This window comes from Arvicola amphibius, chromosome X, assembly GCF_903992535.2.
Source record: "Arvicola amphibius chromosome X, mArvAmp1.2, whole genome shotgun sequence".
Classification (NCBI taxonomy): domain Eukaryota; kingdom Metazoa; phylum Chordata; class Mammalia; order Rodentia; family Cricetidae; genus Arvicola; species Arvicola amphibius.
The window spans coordinates 134,550,592-134,571,587 of NC_052065.1; the positions used below are offsets into that span (position 1 = coordinate 134,550,592).

General features: G+C 39.1%; 1 protein-coding gene across 4 annotated transcripts in view; it reads right to left on the minus strand.

The window, feature by feature from the left end:
* Positions 1–20,996, minus strand: part of Gabra3 (gamma-aminobutyric acid type A receptor subunit alpha3) — a 332,417-nt gene that overhangs the window by 70,612 nt on the left and 240,809 nt on the right. The gene's annotated exons all lie outside the window — the stretch shown is intronic.

The following is a 20,996-nucleotide window of genomic DNA, read 5'->3' on the forward strand; positions in this document are numbered from 1 at the left end:
TGAACTTGCCTAAATGTGAGATGATCTTTCGGGGTTCCTGATTTAAGAAAGAGTCTGCGAGACATTCTGAAGGACACAGCAGATAGTGACTGAACTGCCTTCGAAATTTCCTGCTGCATAGAAATGTCTGCTGGATACTTATGGGCCTGTAGGCCGAAGATGGATGCCCCAACAGTACAAAAGAACTTTGGGTGACAATCCAGGCAGCGAGATGTCTCTGTCATTTCTAGAGTTTGGAAGTTGCTTATTTCTTGTTTACTTAGGTAATATTGTGTCCTTCTGGAGTCTTTGATGGAATTGAAGAATAGATAGATAGTTATAGTTTTCCTTAGTTATGATAAAAGATAAAGTAGATATAAATATTGTAACTGTAATTCTTACTTGATAACTGTTTTGTTATATGTAATTTTACTATGTTAAAGTTAAAGCCTTTCCTTTTTGTTTAAACAGAAAAAGGGGAAATGATGGAGGCGGGTCTTCTATCAATCTGTTGATTTCATTGGTTAATTAATAAAGAAACTGCCTGGCCCATTTGATTGGCCAGCCCTTAGGTGGGCAGAGTAGACAGAACAGGAAGAAGGAAGTGAGGTAGATGGCTCAGTCAGATGCTACGCCTCTCCTAAGTTAGACAGACTACCGTGCCTCTCCTCAGGGAGACAGACACGATGAAGCTCCAGCCCAAGATGGACATACACTAGAATCTTTCCGGTAGGACACCACTTCGTGGTGCTACACAGATTATTAGAAATGGGTTAAAGCAAGATGTGAGTAAGAGGCTGAAAATAATGGGCCAGGCAGTATTTAAAAGAATACAGTTTCTGTGTAATTATTTTGGGGCATAAGCTAGCCGGTGGCCGGGAGCAGGGCGGCAGGAAGCCGGCCCGCAGCTCCATACTACATTAAATAAATGCAGCATAAACAAAAGTAAAAAATCATTACATAGTAAAACAAATGCATCATAAACAAATGTAACACATCTTTACATAATTAAATAATTATTTGGCAACACAAACAAATGTAACACATTTTACGTAGTCAAACAAATAGTCTATTACACAACATTCAAGGGATTAGTTAGAACTGCAAGGATCCTTGTCATCATCAAGTTCCAACCTTTTTTTTTGGCTTACATGGCACATTGAAAATAACAGTCACGCTCTCCCAAGCCTTCCCTAGTGTTCTCAGGTGTCCTGCTCCTGTTCTAAGGCCATCCACCCAAAGGGGTCAGACTCTGGCCTCCAGGCAGGCCTGAGGATTCCTGCGGACGGGTGCGGGCTCCTTCAGATTGTGCTGCCAGGTTCGCTGTGTGATATTCCATCCCGCCCTGTCCCCCCCTTGGCCCTTTCGTCCGGGCGGCGTCCCTGGGCTGCCTGGAATCCCTGATCCTGTGCCCTGACATTCCATCTGAACTGGTGAGTGAATGCAGACCCTGGGGCAACCTGCCCTGGAAGAGAGCACAGAGCCCCTCCCCCCAGCTCCCTCTGCAGGCTTGTCTCTGTTTCTCCCGTCCCTGCCTCTCCCAAGCCTTCCCTACTGTTCTCAGGTGTTCTGCTCCTGTTCTAAGGCCATCCACACAAAGGGGTCAGACTCTGGCCTCCAGGCAGGTCTGAGGATTCCTGCAAGGGAGTGCGGGCTTCTTCAGATTGTGACTCAAGGAATAGGTCCTCCTCTGGCACTGGGGAGATCCAACCAGTTTCAGTCACAGCAAAGATTGGTCTAGGACACCAAGCGCCTCCAGGCTCCTTTTGAAGGAAGAGATGGGCAGGCGCCAATGCAGGAGCTCCTCCAACAACATGAAAGGCAACATGACATCACCACAATCCAGACATCCCGAAACAACAAGAATTAAACACCCTACCCCAGAAGATATAGAAGAAACTGACCTTAAACAGTACTTTATGAAAATAATAGAGGACCTTAAACAGGAGGTAAAAATCTGCCATAAAGAAATGGAGATGACAAACAAAAAGGTAGACGAAATAAATAAATCTCTCAAAGATACCCAAGAAAAACAAGAAAAAGGAATCAAACAGGTAACGGAAACAATACAAGACCTGATAAATGAAATGGAGGTATTGAAGAAAACACAATCTGAGGGAAGACTGGAAATGGAAACTCTGAGTAAACGAACAGAAACTTCAGAGACAAGTATTTCCAACCAAATACAAGAGATGGAAGAAAGAATCTCGGACTCTGAAGATACTATAGAGGAAATAAATTCACAGATTAAAGAACTAAACAAATCTAACAAATTCTTAACACAAAACATTCAGGAAATCTGGGACACCATGAAAAGACCAAACCTAAGAATACTTGCGGTAGAAGGAGAAGAATTACAACTCAAAGGCCCAGAAAACATATTCAACAAAATTATAGAAGAAAACTTCCCCAACCTAAAGAAGGATGTTCCTATGAAGGTACAAGAAGCCTACAGAACACCAAATAGACTGGATCAAAAGAAAGCATCCGCACGCCATATAATAATCAAAACACAAAACATACAGAATAAAGAACAGATATTAAGAGCTGCAAAGGAAAAAGGTCAAGTAACATATAAAGGGAAATCTATCAGAATCACACCTGATTTCTCAATGGAAACCATGAAAGCCAGAAGAGCTTGGATAGATGTGCTACAGACACTAAGGGAACATGGATGCAAGCCTAGACTACTATACCCAGCAAAGCTTGCATTCACCATTGATGGAGAAAACAAGATATTCCAGGACAAAAACAGATTTAAACAATACGTAGCCACAAATCCAGCCTTGCAGAAAGTAATAGAAGGAAAATCACAAACCAAGGAGTCCAACAACACCCACAATAACTCAGGCATCTAGCGACCCTTCACCAGCACAACTAGAAGAAGGGAAACACACAAACTCTACTACAAAAAATGACCGAAGTTAACAACCACTGGTCATTAATATCACTTAATATCAATGGACTCAATTCACCTATAAAAAGGCACAGGCTAAGAGACTGGATACAAAAACAGGATCCAACATTTTGCTGTTTACAAGAAACACACCTCAACCACAAAGACAGACACCTACTCAGAGTAAAGGGTTGGGAAAAGGTTTATCAAGCAAATGGCCCTAAGAAACAAGCGGGTGTGGCCATACTAATTTCCAACAAAGTTGACTTCAAACTAAAATCAATCAGAAGAGATGGAAAGGGACACTTTATACTCATAACAGGAAAAATCCATCAGAATGAAGTCTCAATCCTGAATATCTATGCCCCTAATATAAAAGCTCCCACTTATGTAAAAGAAACACTTCTAGAACTCAAGGCAGCCATCAAACCACACACACTAATAGTTGGAGACTTCAACACTCCTCTCTCACCAATGGACAGGTCAATCAGACAGAAACCTAACAGAGAATTGAAAGACTTAATGGAGGTAATGAACCAAATGGACTTAACAGACATCTATAGAACATTCCACCCAAATAGGAAAGAATATACCTTCTTCTCTGCGGCTCATGGAACCTTTTCGAAAATTGACCATATACTTGGTAACAAAGCAAACTTCCACAGTTACAAAAAAATATTAGTAACCACCTGTGTCTTATCGGATCACCATGGATTAAAATTAGAATTCAACAACAATGCTACCCCCAGAAAGCCTACAAACTCATGGAAACTGAACAGTCAACTACTGAACCACACCTGGGTCAAGGAAGAAATAAAGAAAGAAATTAAAGTCTTTCTTGAATTTAATGAAAACAAAGACACAACATACTCAAACCTATGGGACACAATGAAAGCAGTGCTAAGAGGAAAGTTCATAGCTCGAAGTGCCCACTTAAAGAAAACGGAGAAAGCACTCATTGGTGACTTAACAGCACACCTGAAAGCTCTGGAAAAAAAAGAAGCAGACTCACCTAGGAGAAGTTGAAGACCGGAAATAATCAAACTGAGGGCAGAAATCAACAAAATAGAAACACAGAAAACAATCCAAAGAATCAATGAAACAAGTAGCTGGTTCTTGGAGAAAATCAACAAGATTGACAAACCCTTAGCCAAACTAATCAAACGGCAGAGGGAGAACACACAAATTAATAAGATCAGAAATGAAAAGGGGGACATAACCACAGACACAGTGGAAATTCAGAGAATCGTCACATCTTATTCCAAAGCCTGTATGCCACAAAATTGGAAAATGTAAAAGAAATGGACAGTTTTTTAGATAAATACCATATACCAAAGTTAAACCAGGACCAGGTAAATGCTCTAAATCGTCCTGTTACTCACAAAGAATTAGAAACTGTTATCAGAAACCTCCCTACCAAAAAGAGCCCAGGACCAGATGGTTTCAATGCGGAATTCTACCAGAACTTCCAAGAACACATTAGAAAAATTATCCACTACGATCAAGTAGGCTTCATCCCAGAGATGTAGGGCTGGTTCAACATATGAAAATCTATCAATGTAATCCATCATATAAATAAACTGAAGGAAAAAACCATATAGTCATCTCATTAGATGCAGAAAAAGCATTTGACAAAATTCAGCACTCTTTTATGATAAAGGTCTTGGAGAGATTAGGGATACAAGGGTCATTCCTAAATATAATAAAAGCTATTTACAGCAAGCCGACAGCTAACATCAAATTAAACAGAGAGGAACTCAAAGCTATCCCACTAAATTCAGGAACACGACAAGGCTGTCCACTCTCTCCTTATCTCTTCAATATAGTGCTTGAAGTTCTAGCAATAGCAATAAGACAACATAAGGGAATCAAGGGGATTCGATTTGGAAAGGAAGAAGTTAAACTTTCATTATTTGCAGATGATATGATAGTGTACATAAGCGACCCAAAAACTCCACCAAAGAACTCCTACAGCTGATAAACTCCTTCAGTAACGTGGCAGGTTACAAGATCAACTCCAAAAAATCAGTCGCCCTCCTTTACACAAAGGATAAGGAAGCAGAGAGGGAAATCAGAGAAGTATCACCTTTCACAATAGCCACAAATAGCATAAGATATCTGGGAGTATCTCTAACCAAGGAAGTGAAGAATTTATTTGACAAGAACTTTAAGTCTTTGAAGAAAGAAATTGAAGAGGATACCAGAAAATGGAAGGATCTCCCCTGCTCATGGATTGGGAGGATCAACATAGTAAAAATGGCAATTCTACCAAAACCAATCTATAGATTCAATGCAATCCCAATCAAGGTCCCATTAAAATTCTTCACAGAGATTGAGAGGGCAATAATCAACTTTATATGGAAAAACAAGAAACCCAGGATAGCCAAAAAAATCTTATACAATAAAGGTACTTCTGGAGGCATTACCATCCCTGACTTCAAACTCTATTACAGAGCTACAGTATTGAAAACAGTTTGGTATTGGCATAAAAACAGAGAAGTTGACCAATGGAATCGTATAGAAGACCCGGATCTTAAACCACAAACCTACAAACACCTGATTTTTGATAAAGGAGCCAAAAGTACACAATGGAAGAAAGAGGGCATCTTCAACAAATGGTGCTGGCATAAGTGGATGTCAACCTGTAGAAGAATGAAAGTAGATCCATATCTATCACCATGCACAAAACTCAAGTCCAAATGTATTAAAGACCTCAATATTAATCTGAACACATTGAGCTTGATAGAGGAGAAAATGGGAAGTACTCTACAACAAATGGGCACAGGGAACCGTTTCCTACGCATAACCCCAGCAGCACAGACATTAAGGGCAACATTGAATAAATGGGACCTCCTGAAGCTGAGCAGCTTCTGTAAAGCAAAGGACACTGTCACTAAGACACAAAGGCAGCCTACTGACTGGGAAAAGATCTTCACCAACCCTGCAACTGACAAAGGTCTGATCTCTAAAATATATAAGGAACTCAAGAGACTAGACGGTAAAACGCCAATTAACCCAATTAAAAAATGGGGCACTGAACTGAACAGAGAATTCTCAACAGAAGAAGTTCAAATGGCCAAAAGACACTTAAGGTCATGCTCAACCTCCCTAGCTATCAGGGAAATGCAAATCAAAACAACTTTGAGATATCATCTTACACCTGTCAGATTGGCTAAAATCAAAAACACCAATGATAACCTTTGCTGGAGAGGTTGTGGGGTCAGGCGTACACTCATCCATTGCTGGTGAGAATGCACACCTGTGCAACCACTTTGGAAAGCAGTGTGGCGGTTTCTCAGGAAATTCGGGATCAACCTACCCCAGGACCCAGCAATTCCACTATTGGGAATCTACCCAAGAGATGCCCAATCATACTACAAAAGCATTTGCTCATCTATGTTCATAGCAGCATTATTTGTAATAGCCAGATCCTGGAAACAACCTAGATGCCCTTCAGTGGAAGAATGGATGAAGAAACTGTGGAATATATACATGCTAGAATACTACTCAGCGGTAAAAAACAATGAGATCTTGAATTTTGCATGCAAATGGATGGAAATAGAAAACACTATTCTGAGTGAGGTAACCCAGACCCCAAAAGATGAACATGGGATGTACTCACTCATAATAGGTTTCTAGCCATAATTAAAGGACATCGAGCCTATAATTTGGGATCCTTGAGAAGATAATAAGAAGGTGAACTCCCAAAGAAAGATATAGTAATCCTCCTGGATATTGGAAGTAGACACGATCGCCAGGCAAAAATTGGGAACTTGAGGGTTGGGCGAGATGCGGCCAAGGGAAGATGGGGAGAGAAAAGCGTGAAGGGGAGAATGGGGGGAGCTCGGAGGAATGGGATGCTTGGGATACAGGAAGGGTGGATATGGGAGCAGGGAAGCATATATCTTAATTTAGGGAGCCACATGAGGGTTGTCAAGAGACTTGACCCTAGAGGGGTTCCCAGGTTTCCAGGGAGAAGCCCCCAGTTAGTTCTTTGGGCAGCTGAGGAGAGGGAGCCTGAAAAGGCCAGTTCCTATAGCCATACTGATGAATTTCTTGCATATCACCATAGAACCTCCACCTGGCGATAGATGAAGAAAATGACAGAGCCCCACATTGGAGCACCGGACTGAGCTCCCAAGGTCCTGATGAGGAGCAGAAGGAGAGAGAACATGAGAAAGAAATTCAGGACCGTGAGGGAACCTCAACCTGGTGATAGATGAAGAAAATGACTGAGCCCCACATTGGAGCACTGGACTGAGCTCCCAAGGTCCTGATGAGGAGCAGAAGGAGAGAGAAATGAGAAAGTCAGGAACATGAGGGGTGCGTTCACTCATAGAGACGGTGGGACAGAACTAATGGGAGATCATCAACTCCAGTTGGAATGGGACTGATGGATCATGCGACCAAACCCGTCTCTCTGAATGTGGCCAACAGTGGGTTTGACTGAGAAGCAAAGGACAATGGCGCTGGGCTCTGATTCTTCTGCATGGACGTGCTCTGTGGGAGCCTTCTCAGCTTGGTCGATCACCTTCCTGGACCTGGGGGGAGTTGGGAGGACCTTGGTCTTAGCATAGAGTGGGGAACCCTGATGGCTCCTTGGCCTTGAGAGGGAGGGAGGGGAGGTATGGGTGGAGGGGAGGGGAGGGAAGGGGGAGAAGGAGGGGAGGGAAGGGGGAGGAGGAGGGGAGGAGATGGAAATTTTTAAATGTAAAAAAATAAACCATGAAAAAAAATATTTCCAATGGCTTATAAAGCAGCTATTATTGTTCCTTTTTATAGAGTAGAGAATTTGAGGTTCATAAAAGTAAAATAGGTTGTCCAAACACATACATTAAGTAAGAGGTAAAAATGGAATTTAAACCTGGAACTATTATCAGGCCATATCTCTATCCATCTATCTATCTATCTATCTATCTATCTATCTATCTATCTATCTATCTATCTATCTATCGTGTCCCCTTTCCTCCTTTCTCTCCCTCTTCCTTTTCCCTCCCTTCCTCTCTATCTTCCTTCCTTTACTTACAAAGAAAATACTGGTAATACTGAAAATAAATTATGAAACAGTCAACTATTGCCAGATCTCAGTTTAAAAAAATTAGAATGCCTGTGACATAATATGGGTATTTGAAAGAGAATATGCCCCCCATAGGCTCATGTATTTGCATCTCCAGTTAACAGTAGGTTTAGGAGGTGTGGGCTAGCAGGATGAAGTTTATCACTACCTGTGGTTTGTTTTCTCTGCTTTGTCATTGCATCTGAAGATATGAGCTCTCTGCTTCTATTCCTGACACCTGCTACCACCATGAGGGACCCTTATCACTCGAAAAACGTAAAGTCATTTAAGCCCTTCCTTCTATAAGCTGCCTTGGTCACAGTGTTTTTGTTTGCAGGGAGCTCTATGCAGGGTCAAACTTCCAAATAAGGTCAGGCATTTGATTTTAGAGACACTCTCCAAATAAGGTTAGACAGAGAAGATGGAGACCCGCTGAGAAAGGAAGTCCTTCATTTTGCTCTGAGCTCAGAGAATTATCCAAACATAATGGACTACAACCTTAATATCAAGATTCTCCAACATGTTTTATCTCAACAGAAAGGTAACTAAGGCATAATAAACATAATTTCCAAGCTATTATTCATATTACTATTATTTTGGTTCTGTGCCTCAAACAATTTCCTTTCAGTTCCATTTTTTATAAACTTCATTTAAAAATTTATTTCTGAAAGTTTATCAATGGATGAATGGGTCAAGAAAATGTGAAATATAACCATATATACTACTACATATAATAGAATATAGAATACACTATTCTGTCATTTTTAAAAAATCAAGTTCTATCATCTGCAACAACATGGATAACTTAGAACTTTGCTTTAAGAGCCATAACCCCAAATTCTGCATAATCTCAAGTCATAATCTGGCTCTTTGTAGATGGCAGAACTTGTGAGTAGAGTGGTGACTAGTAGAGGCTGAGGAGGGAAAAGGAGGAGAGAAGAACAAAAGAGATTGAGAAGCAAACACTAATCAACAGATAGGCGAGAGTGAGTTCTATCTTCCTGCTGTACAGGAGGATAGCCATAGTACAAAACAAAAATTTGTATTTCCAAACAGTTAAAGAGAGGATTAACGTGGAAAATAATAAAAATGCTAACTCCTTGAGCTGATCATTGCTCAATACAGACATGTTTCTAACACTGCATATTACTCCACAAACCTGGACAAGGATTATGTCAATTAAAAATAATTTATAGAACAAAATACTGCCTCCATGTGAAAATATTAATAAAATAAATAAAAATAGAAAATAACAGTCACGTAGGAATTTGGTAAAGGGCACACAGCTAGATATGCTTACTGTCTAGGAGGAATTTTTTAAAATGTATACATCCAGTCTCAGAACAATCCATAAAGTTCTCTGAAAGGAGCAGAGAAAATGAATTATTTTTAAGGTCATCATAGAAGACCTTATGAGAACAGGATCAATCAGGATGAAGCTGAAATGGTAAGATGAAGTAAAGGATGACATTCTGAAGAATAATACCAATACTAAGACACCAACCACTACTCTTGGATTTCTGTTCAACGTTATGGTATTTTGCTGCATATTTTTTTCAGTTTTCATGTAAATTTCTTCCTTAAATATTTTATGTTCTTTAAGGAATTTCATACATGTGTACTGTATTTACCTTATTTCTACCCCTACTTCTAGCCCTTTAATCCCTCCTGTGTCTCCCCAACTCCCTCTAAAATTCATGATCTCTTCTTTACTTTTTATTATACACACATTTTACTTTAGTTATTATTATTATACACACATACATATAAGCATGGTCTTCTCTAGGGATGATTGTCTAGTCCTAAGATGTCAGCCCTAAACACATATACATATAAGCAACATTGAATAATTCAGCAGGTTAAATCATCTACAGATTTTTATGTGCCCTTCAAAAAGAAAGATCAGAGACTCTTCAAAGTACAATACCAATATCATAGAATTTCAGTCACAATCTAGGATTTTGGCTGCTTTGATTTCTATGTAAGTACCAAGTAGTAAAGAAGAGATAATCCAGGAGACTCTTTCCTATACTAGAGGCAGATACAGATAAAAATCCAAAGCCTCCATTTTACTTGCATTGTGGCAGTCTGATTTCTTTGTCACCCAATCCTTTACTTTTAGCAGAATCAAAGTCTATGTCTACTCAGAGTCTATAGCGATCCTAGCTTATATTCCCCTCTTGTTTATTTTCTTGGGTCACTAGGCTCTGGCTCTTTCTAGACTCTCTGATACCTGGGAAGTTGAATCTGAGTGCTATCTAACCAGAGTATTCCTCTTTCCAATATCTAGATGACCCATTTTATTTTTTTTCTTTTGCCATCTTGACTTTATTTGGTATAGGCTATATTTTAACCTAGATTTTAGCCATTCAACTAAGAAAACAGTCCAACTGTTTCCTGTTAAAACTAACCTGATATAGAGTTTGTTTGTCAGTACTCAGAAATCTTTCTTTGAATTTCCATTAACCTAGGCGAATTACTAGTTTCTAAAGAAGGCCTGCACTAAATGAACTCTGCTCAGTTTCCTATTCTTCACCCCATAGAAAATGAACTTTACCATACTCTTTATTTTCTCATATCACCTAAGATACACTATACCATAGATGCTATTTTTCTATATATTTTCTATTTATTTTTTTTTTACTAAAGGTTAGGAATTCTTGTCCTTTTTATGAATGCCAAGAGCCTAGTTCTGTGAATTACTAGACTTTTTCATTCATTAAGGTATATATTTCTATTAAATATTTGGACTTGAGGATTATGGATTAGATAATACAGAGCTTAAATATTTCTGACATTCTAGAAAACTGTGATTTATTTTATTTTTACTTTCTTTTTTCCACACATAATATATCCTGATTACAGTTTCCGTATCCTCTACTCATCCCACTTCCTCCCCAGATTCCCTTCCATTTGAATCTACACCATTTCTGTCTCTCATTAGAAAATAAACAGGTTTCCAGGGGATAATAATAAAATATAATTATGGTAGTTTGAAAGAAAATGGCTCCCATAAAGAGTGGCACTATTAGATGGTGTGGCTTCGTTGGAGTAAATGTGGCCTTGTTGGAGGAAGTATGTCACTGTGGAGGTAGGATTTGAGATCTCCTATGCCCAAGCTACATCCAGTGTAGAATACAGTTTACTTCCTGTTGCCTGTGGATCAAGATGTAAAACCCTAACCTCTTTCTCCAGCAGCATGTCTGCTTGCACACCACCATGCCCCACAATGATGATAGTGGACTAAACCTAGGAAACTGTAAGCTATCCTCAATTAAATGTTTTCTTTGATGAGTTGCCATGGTGTCTCTTTACAGCAATAGAAACCCTAACACAAAATATAATAATAAAATATAAGAAAACAAACACATCAGAATTGGAAAAAAAACAAATAGAAGGAAAAGAGCACAAAAGAAGGTGCAAGAAATGGAGACCCACTTGTTCACATATTCAGAAATCGTGTAAAAACACTAAACTGAGTTAGGTGATGGTGATGCATGTCTTTAATCCTAGCACTTGGGTGGCAGAAGCAGGTGGATCTCTGAGTTTGTGGCCAGCCTTATCTATACAGTGAGTTCCAGGACAGCCAGGGCTATTACACAGAGAACCTGTTGTAGAATATTATTCTGAGGTAGGTTACTTTATGCTCTGGAACATTTGCTTAATGATGCAAAGAAGTGTTTGATTAAATAAAATTCACCTGAGGCTGAGTCAGCAACTAGCTGACTGGAGCATTGTAGGGAGGAGCCAGGTGGAGAAGGGTTTTTGAGGAGGGTTGAAGAGAAGCACAAGAACTTCTCAGGAGACAGGAGTATGTGAGCTATGTGAGCTCCTTGCTATCCAGCCTCTCTGGGGTGCAGAATTCTACCTCAACCTTTGAATCTTGAGTTCTTTAGAGAGACAGATTTAGATAAGTTCCTTCTGTAGCTTTGAAAGAGTCAGTGACTGAGGGAAGAGATTTTCCACAGGCTCTTGAGGCCTAACTGTTGCTGGTAGCAGCAGAGTTGCAGTTGCTGACTAGGATAGTCACTGCTCAAAAGGCAGCAACAATTAAAAAAGAAATCAACAGAAACCCTGGCTCAAAACAACAAAAATCCAACCAAACAAAACCCACTAAACCTTTCACTCTTTTTACCTAGATCTGCAGAGCTCCCAGAGCCATGAAGGGAGGGATTTGATCGAAACATTCTATTTAGGGATGAGTGTTCCAAAGTCTCTCATTCTCTGCATAATATCTGGCTGTGGGTCTCTGTATTTGTTCCTATCTGCTTCTTTGATGATTGCTGAATAAGGCACGTGTCTATGAGTATAGCAGAATGTCGTTAGGAACCGTTTTATTGCTCCTTTTACATTTTTCATTTTATCAAAGTAGAAATTATATATATTTATATATTTAGAACAGTAGTATTTGGTTTCACTCTAGATCCTTGGATTATCCAGTCTCAGGTTCTTCTTCACCTGAGTGGCAGGTTGTGGGTTTAATCTTATAGAGTGGACCTTAAACCAGATATTAGTACAAGCTTAAACCAGATATTAGTTGGTTACTCCTACAAGCTTTGTGTTACCATTACACTAGCATACCTTGCAGACAAGACATCATTGTCAATAAAAATGCTGGTGGCTTTATTGGTGTTCATGTTTTTTTTTTCTTTTGGTAATGTGCAGATAACTTCCTGTACCAAAGATGCTAGTACACAGAGATGAAGGCTCTATGTAGGCACCAGCTGGACTTCTCCAAGTTCAATCAGTCCTGTATGGATTGGCTTAAGCAAAGGACATTATTGTAATTTGGGGGGAACAGCCTGATTTGTTATGGTTTCCCATGGGACCCCTCTGGCCAACATCTCAATCAGATGCAATTCAACCCCAGTACTAGAAGCTTCATTTGGAGACAAGAGATGTCCAATTCAGGCTCTGCCTCCTCCATTATTTGTCAATTTCTTTTAGATTGCCTTCATATATGTATGTATTTTAGAAAGTTTTGACTGTATTAGGTTTCAAAACTACCCCTCAAATGGACCTTAAGTTTAGTTGTCTCTCCCCATATTCCTTCTCTCATCCCTCTCTCCTCTCCCCCTTCCCTCTTGATACTTCCACTTAAGGACCCCCACATCTTTCCTAGGGAGATCTATCTGTAACCCCCATCCCTAATTCTATGCCTAACCTCTATGGTTCTATGGACTGCAGCTTGCTTTTCATTGACTTAAAAGCTAATATCCATCTATAAGTGAATACATATCATACTTGTCTTTTGGTGTCTAAGTTACCTCACTCAGGATATTTTCTCCTGTGAATGTCATTCATTTTAATGGGTGGGTAATACTCTATTGTATAAATGTGACAAATTTTTATTATCCATTCAGGTGTTGATGGACATCTAGGTTGGTTCCAATTTTTGGCTATTGTGAATAGAGCAGCAATGAACATAGTTGAGCAAGTATCTCAGTTAGAGAATGAAGCAAAATTTGGGTATGTGCCCCCAAGAGTGGTATTGCTTAATCTTAAAGTAGATTGATTCCCATCTTCCTGAGGAACCACTACACTCATTTCCATAGCAAACAAGTTTTCAGTCCCACCAGCAATAAAGGAGTGTTCCTTTTATTTCACATCCTGTTGTAGAGAGGCTGCTTGTTTGTTCCTAGCTGCTCAGCCCTGAAATAATCGCACAGAAACCATATTATTTACAATACTCTTTGGCCAATAGCTTAAGCATATTTCTGGTTAACTTATATCTTAAATTATCCCGTCTACATTAATCTGTGTGTTGCCACGAGGCTGTGACTTACTGGGTAAAGTTCTAGCATTTGTCTCCTGCGGGACAACATGGCTTCTCACTGACTCCACCTTCTTTCTCTCAGCATTCAGTTTAGTTTTCCCTGCCTAGCGAAGTTTCTTTATTCATTAACCAAGAAAAGCAACACATAGACAGAAGGACCTCCCACACCATTTCCTCTTTTCTGTCTAAATGAAAAGGAAGGTTTTAATTTTAACATACTAAAATTACATACACAAAACAGGCATCAAGCAAGAATTACAGTTTTACAATATTTACATCTATTTTATCTTTTATAATAAGTAAGAAAAAATATAACTATAACTATCTATACTTCAACTCCATCAAAGACCCCAGAAGGATATAATAGTTCCTAAGTAAACAGGAAATGCGTTGTAAGCCACTTCCAAAACTCTAGAATTGACAGGGACATCTTGCTGCCTGGACAGTCACCCAAAGTTCTTCTGTACCATTGGGACATCCATCTTCAGCCTACAGACCGATAGTATTTCACAAACTTTTCCATGGAGCAGGAAATTTTAAAGACAGTTTCACCTTTATTGTCAGTTTGTCAGTAACTTTCTTCTGTATCCTGCAGAATATCTGACAGGCAGACTCTTTCATGAAGCAGGAACCCTGAAGGACACTCTCACCTTTAGGTAAGTTCAGCAGTCATTTCTCCGTGGGTCTGCATGTCCAGCTCACACAGCAAGCAGTACAGGCAAGAGCAGTTTCTTGCCCAAATGGCTAACCAATGCCATAAGGAGCTGCTTCAGTGCCTATCATCCTCTTGAAGTAATTGGTGCTGCCAGAAGCAGATGTATCTCACTGTCATGAAAAGTCCTAAGTTCTTAAAACATTTAAATGTCATATTCTGAAGGTCTCTGAAAGATTTGAAGAATACTTATCTAACTGAAATATATCTCTATATATCCAGAAACCTAACTAACATGACTACAAGCTTGAATATTATAGATGATTATCTATTAAATTATATTTCTTAATTATATATTACATTTTTAAATAAGCTGTACAAACACAATACCTTAATCAAGAGCAAAAATAAACATATAACAAAATTGATCTTAAATTTGTATCAATAAAACAAGATCCATACCAATGCAAATCTCTATAACATATCCCCCTTTAAATGTAAACAGACATTTATAAACAATATTTGAGAATATGGGAATAGTTCTCTCCAAACTGTTTCCTGCTTTTTGTTGGTCAAAGTATTTTTAGGGTGTACACAGCAACCTTTCAGGGAGTCTTGGTCCATCAAACCACATTAGTCTGGAAGAAATCCATAGGTTCTCATCTTCTGTGGAAATAAAAGAACCTCTTTTCCAAAGTAACATATCCTTAGACTCAAATTTTGAAGTCAAGCTACTTTTATCTTGGTTTAACTTAGCAGTCCATACAATGAAATGTCTCTCATTACATAGTTCTTTAACAGTAAAAAAAATTCAAAGAAAATACAATAATATACATAAGCTAGACTCTGTGTATATTTCATCTTTATGTGGCTTATTATTCTTACTCTATTACTTTTTCTACAAGTTTATTCTCTCTTTAAAGATGTGTTTTATCTTTCGAAAATGATTTACTTCTTTTTATAACTCTATATACTCCTTTTCTTCTCTCTCCCAAGCCTATGTACATATTTTAAACTCACTGTGTCTCATTTAGAGGTCTTTTATGTTTGAATCTGTCTTTATCATGTATCTGTAATTATTTTCTGACCAGAAGCACTTCTTAAAATGCTAAGTACTTCTTAAAAAGCTGAGCAGCACTTGACTAGGATCAAGGCTCCTTTGCCTTTTGGCTCCGCCCAGTTCAGCATGGTAGTTATGTTTATTGTCTCTACAAGCCGTGCACACCTCTCCAGTGCCAAGTATGCAGAGGGTCTATGTCGAGCCATTAAACAGTTTGTAATACACTACTTACATTTAAATGTTCCTTGGCCAGACTTCCTGAAAGTGTCAGAGCCTGTTATGCTGGTGAACCAGGAGGCCAAAGTTTTTGAAACCATGCAGTTTTGTTTTGTATGTTTCTTTGTTTTTGTTTGTTTGTTTGCTACCAATGAATCAGGAAAACCTCTCTTAAAGGAGCCATGGCATTAAGCCATGCTTAACTCTGTTCTTTTGTGTCTATAATTCTTTTTTAAGCTTTGTCAGGTTTTATGTGGATATAGTCAACCATGTTGGAGTGCCAATTTGTTGTAGGGAGGCCGCTTGTTTGTTCCCTGTTGCTCAGCCCTGAAATAATCACACAGGAACCATATTTTCTGCAATACTGTTTGGCCAATAGCTTAAGCGTATTTCTGGCTAGTTCATATCTTAAATTAACCCATCTCCATTAATGTGTGTATTGCCATGAGGCTGTAGCTTACTGGGTAAAGTTTCAACATCTGTCACTGGCAGGGATAATGGCTTCTCACAGACTCCACCTTCTTTTTCTCAGCATTCAGTTTAATTTTCCCCACATAAATAAGTTCTGCCTTGCTCTAGGCCAAAGCAGTTTCTTTATTCATTAACCAATAAAAGCAACACATAGACAGAAGGACCTCCCACACAAACATCTTCCAAAGCATGAACTGTCACTTATTTATTTATCTTACCTATTCTGGCAGGTATAAATTGAAATCTCAAAGTACTTCTGATTTGCATTTCCCTGATGACTAAAGATATTGAATATTCCTTTAAGTGTTTCTTGGCCATCTGAGTTTTCTTTTGAGCGTTCTCTGTTTAGGTCTGTACCCCACATCTAAATTTATTTATTTATTTATTTATTTATTTATTTATTTATTTATTTAACATCTAGACCACAGTTTTCTCTCCCTCATCTCCTTCCAGACCATCCCACTACTTCCACTCTCCCCACATCCACTCTTCCTCTATTTCTATTAAGAAAAGGGCAGGCCTTCCATGGATAGCAACAAAACACAGTGTATCAAATCTCAGTAAGAATAACTACCACTCCTTGTATTACGGCTGGGCAAGGTGACCCCAGTGTGAGACATATGATCCCAAAAGCCAGCAAAAGAGTCAGAGACAGTCCCTGTTTCCACTTTTAGAATTCTCACAAGAAGACCATTTTTAAATTGGGTTATTTGTTTTCTTGATATCTAGTTTTTCAGTTCTTTATATATTTTGGATATTAGCCCTCTATTGGATGAGTAGTGGGTAAAAATCTTTTCCAGTTCTGTAGGCTAACACTTTGTCCAAATGATGATGTCCTCTGGCATGTAGATGCTTTTTATTTTCATGAAATACCAAATATTAGTTCAGAAAGCTATCTCCTATACAAAGGACTTTAAGGCTATTCCTCACTTTCTCTCTATCAGGTTCAATGTATCTGCTTTAACATTAAAGGTCGTTTTTCATCATTTAAAGTTGAGTTTTGTGCTGGGTGATAAGTACGGATTTATTTGGATTCCTCTACATGAAGCTGTTCAGTTTGGTCAGTGCCATTTGTTGAAGATACTGTCTTTTCTCCAGTGTGCAATTCTGGCTTCTTGATAAAAATTCAGTGTCCATAGGTGTGTGCATTTATGTCTGGGTCTTCATTTTGATTCCATTGATAAATGGGCTTTTTTTGCCAAATACCATGTTTGCATTGCTATAGCTCTGTAATATGACTTGAAATTGGGGATGGTGTTACCTACAGTAGTTCTTTTATTATCCAAGACTGTTGGATTGTTTTAGCTCTCCTAGTTTTTTTTTGTGTGTGTGTTTCCATATGAAGCTGAAAATTGTCTTTTCAATATCTGTGAAGAATTATGTTTGAATATAGATAGGGGTTGCATTGAATCTGTAGATTGCTTTTGCTTATAGCTGTTTCTACCATATTAATGCTACAGACAATCCACAAGCATAGGAGATCCTTTCATTTCTAAAATCTTCTTCAATTTCTTCAAGTAACATATTATCTTAATCTACCTCCATTATCAATCAGAATCTCTTTTGCAGAGACAGAAAAGCCTTAAAGAAAGCATTTAGTTTAATTCCCTCACTGATTTCATATGTGAGTTAAACAAAAAGGAAGAAATTTATCCAAAATTACCTAACATTAGATTTCTGTCTCAGTGCTGCATTCAGAGCATTATTGTTAATCATCTATCATTTAAACAGTGAAGATACATTAGGGGCTTGTTATTATGCTGCCCACTTAGAGTTTACATTTGACTATGGGAAGAAAATGAATAAAATAGTAAGTTATTATATTGTATACTAAAAGATGTTATACACTAGAAAGAAAAAAAACTTAGATACAAAGTTTGGGACATAAATTAAAATTCCCATAGGGTATTTGGGGAAGAGAAATATTGAGTAGGTTGCATGTGAGTAAGAAATGGAGGAAATAAACAGTGAAAGTAGGAAGAGAGCAAATGCAGCAGCTCTCAGGCAGAACTGTGTTTGCTTCCAGGAATAGCAAGAAGGCTTCTACAGATATATTGGAGAGATTGAAGGGAGAGATTAATAGAATATAAGTTCTGAGAGGAAAGTGTGGGGCATGGGCTGGATCATGTACTGCCTTCTAGGACATTTGGTTTTCACCAGGTGAAATATGAATGCATTTTAAGAGGTTCAGTGTGAATGTGACTCAATTTCACTAATGGTTTAGGATCATTCTGGTAGCTGTGCAAGAATAAATTAAACTAAGACAAGGGCAAAAGCAAGGGGATGAAATCCAACACCCATCATTATATTTAAAACTCTCAAAATCTGGGAATAAAAAGGCAATTTTCTCAAGTGATAAATGACACGTACAAAAAAAGCTAGCATTGCACTTAATAGCAAAAGACTAAATTGCTCAGCCTGAAGCTCAGAAAAACTGTCTGCTCATTTTTGTTCGGTCTTTATTAGAGATCTTAGCAATTCCAAGAAGGAAAGAGCTGGGGTGTGGGGTTTCCAGTGTTGATATTCAACTGTAAATATATTAAAATACTACTTAATCATGCACTTTAAGAGAATGAATTGAATGACATATAAATTGTGTTTTAAGAATCTATCTAAAAATTAGGCAATGTAAACAGCTGGAGATAAAAATCAGAAAATAAAAATCAAAACTGACTTCATTTGAGGTGACAAGCACATACATTCTGTGTATGTCATTAAGATGTCACTCTTACCAAACTGCTCTACAAATTCAAGACAAAAACTGAAATAGTAAAATGATAATGCTGGTGAGGAGCTAGAAAAATGGGGTTCTGACTTTCTCCCTCATGTTCTCGCTCCTTCTGCTCCTCATCAGGACCTTGGGAGCTCAGTCCAGTGCTCCAATGTGGGGCTCAGTCACCTTCCCCATCTGTCGCCAGATGGAGGTTCCCTCACAGTCCTGACTTTCTTTCTCATGTTCTCTCTCCTTCTGCTCCTCATCAGGACCTTGGGAGCTCAGTCCGGTGCTCCAATGTGGGGCTCTGTCATTTTCTTCATCTATTGTCAGGTGGAGGTTCTATGGTGATGTGCAAGAAATTCATCAGTATGGCTATAGGAACTGGCCTTTTCAGGCTCCCTCTCCTCAGCTGCCCAAGGAACTAACTGGGGGCGTCTCCCTGGAAACCTGGGAACCCCTCTAGGGTCAAGTCTCTTGACAACCCTCATGTGGCTCCCTAAATTAAGATATATGCTTCCCTGCTCCCATATCCACCCTTCCTATATCCCAAGCACCCCATTCCTCCGAGCTCCCCCCGTTCTCCCCTTCACACTTTTCTCTCCCCATCTTCCCTTGGCCCAGTCTTGCCCAAGAGGGGTGCGTTCACTCATGGAGACGGTGGGACAGAACTAATGGGAGATCACCAACTCCAGTTGGAATGGGACTGATGGATCATGCGACCAAACCCGTCTCTCTGAATGTGGCCAACAGCGGGGGCTGACTGAGAAGCAAAGGACAATGGCTCTGGGCTCTGATTCTTCTGCATGGACGGGCTCTGTGGGAGCCTTCTCAGCTTGGTCGATCACCTTCCTGGACCTGGGGGGAGTTGGGAGGACCTTGGTCTTAGCATGGAGTGGGGAACCCTGATGGCTCCTTGGCCTTGAGAGGGAGGGAGGGGAGGTATGGGTGGAGGGGAGGGGAGGGAAGGGGGAGAAGGAGGGGAGGGAAGGGGGAAGAGGAGGGGAGGGAGGGGGGGAGGAGGAGGGAAGGAGATGGAAATTTTTAAATATAAAAAAATAAACCATGAGAAAAAAAATGGGGTTCTGATTCTCTGTTGCAAGAACAGAAATTGGCACAACCATTATCATAAACAGTGTAAAGGTTCTTCAAAAATTAAAAATATAGCTAATATATGAGTCATTATACCTGTTCTGAACATTCAGCATTAAAAATGAAAGCAGCACACCAAAGAGGTATCTGCATACACATTTTGGGCAATATCATGACACTAGTCCCAATATCCAAGTTACATAATCAGTCTGTGTCCATAAATGGAGAAAATGAGAAGGAAAACTGCTTTAAACACACAATAGAGTGTTCAAAGACAAAAGAAGAATTAAATCCTGTCTTTTTCAGAAAAAAAAAATGGGTAGAACTAGAGAACATCCAGTTAGGAAAAGTAAGTCAAACACAGAAAGATTAGTAATGCATATTCTTTAATGTATGGGAATAAGTAATTTACATAAAAGTAGAAGAGGATTAGCGGAGACTGAGGAGAGTGTGAGGGGTTGGGTTGATTAACGTGTATGCATAGGTGTGTTGAAATAACACATTGAGCCGGGCAATGGTGGTGCACGCCTTTAATCCCAGCAGAGGCAGGCAGATCTCTGTGAGTTCAAGGTCAGCATGGTCTACAAGAGTTAGTTCCAGGATAGGCTCCAAAGCTAGAGAAACCCTGTCTCAAAAAACCAAAAACCAAAAAAAAAAGAAAAAAAGAAGGAAGGAAAGAGAGAGAGAGAGAGAGAGAGAGAGAGAGAGAGAGAGAGAGAGAGAGAGAGGAAGGAAGGAAGGAAGGAAGGAAGAAAGAAAGAAAGAAAGAAAGAAAGAAAGAAAGAAAGAAAGAAAGAAAGAAAGAAAGAAAGAACGAACACATTGGATAATACTAACATGTACAATTAACAGATTTTTAAAAAGAACTTTAGGGCCAGGCAGTGGTGGGGCATGCCTTTAATCCCAGTAATCAGAAGGCAGAGTCAGGAGAATGTCTGTGAGATTGAGGCCAGCCTGGTCTACAGAGTGCTAGGGTAGCTACGGCTGTTACACAGAGAAACGTTGTCTAGAAAAAAAAAGAATGAATGAAAAGAATTTTAAGAAATAAACATAATCTCTTATCTCAGGCTGTGAGCAAAAACCAC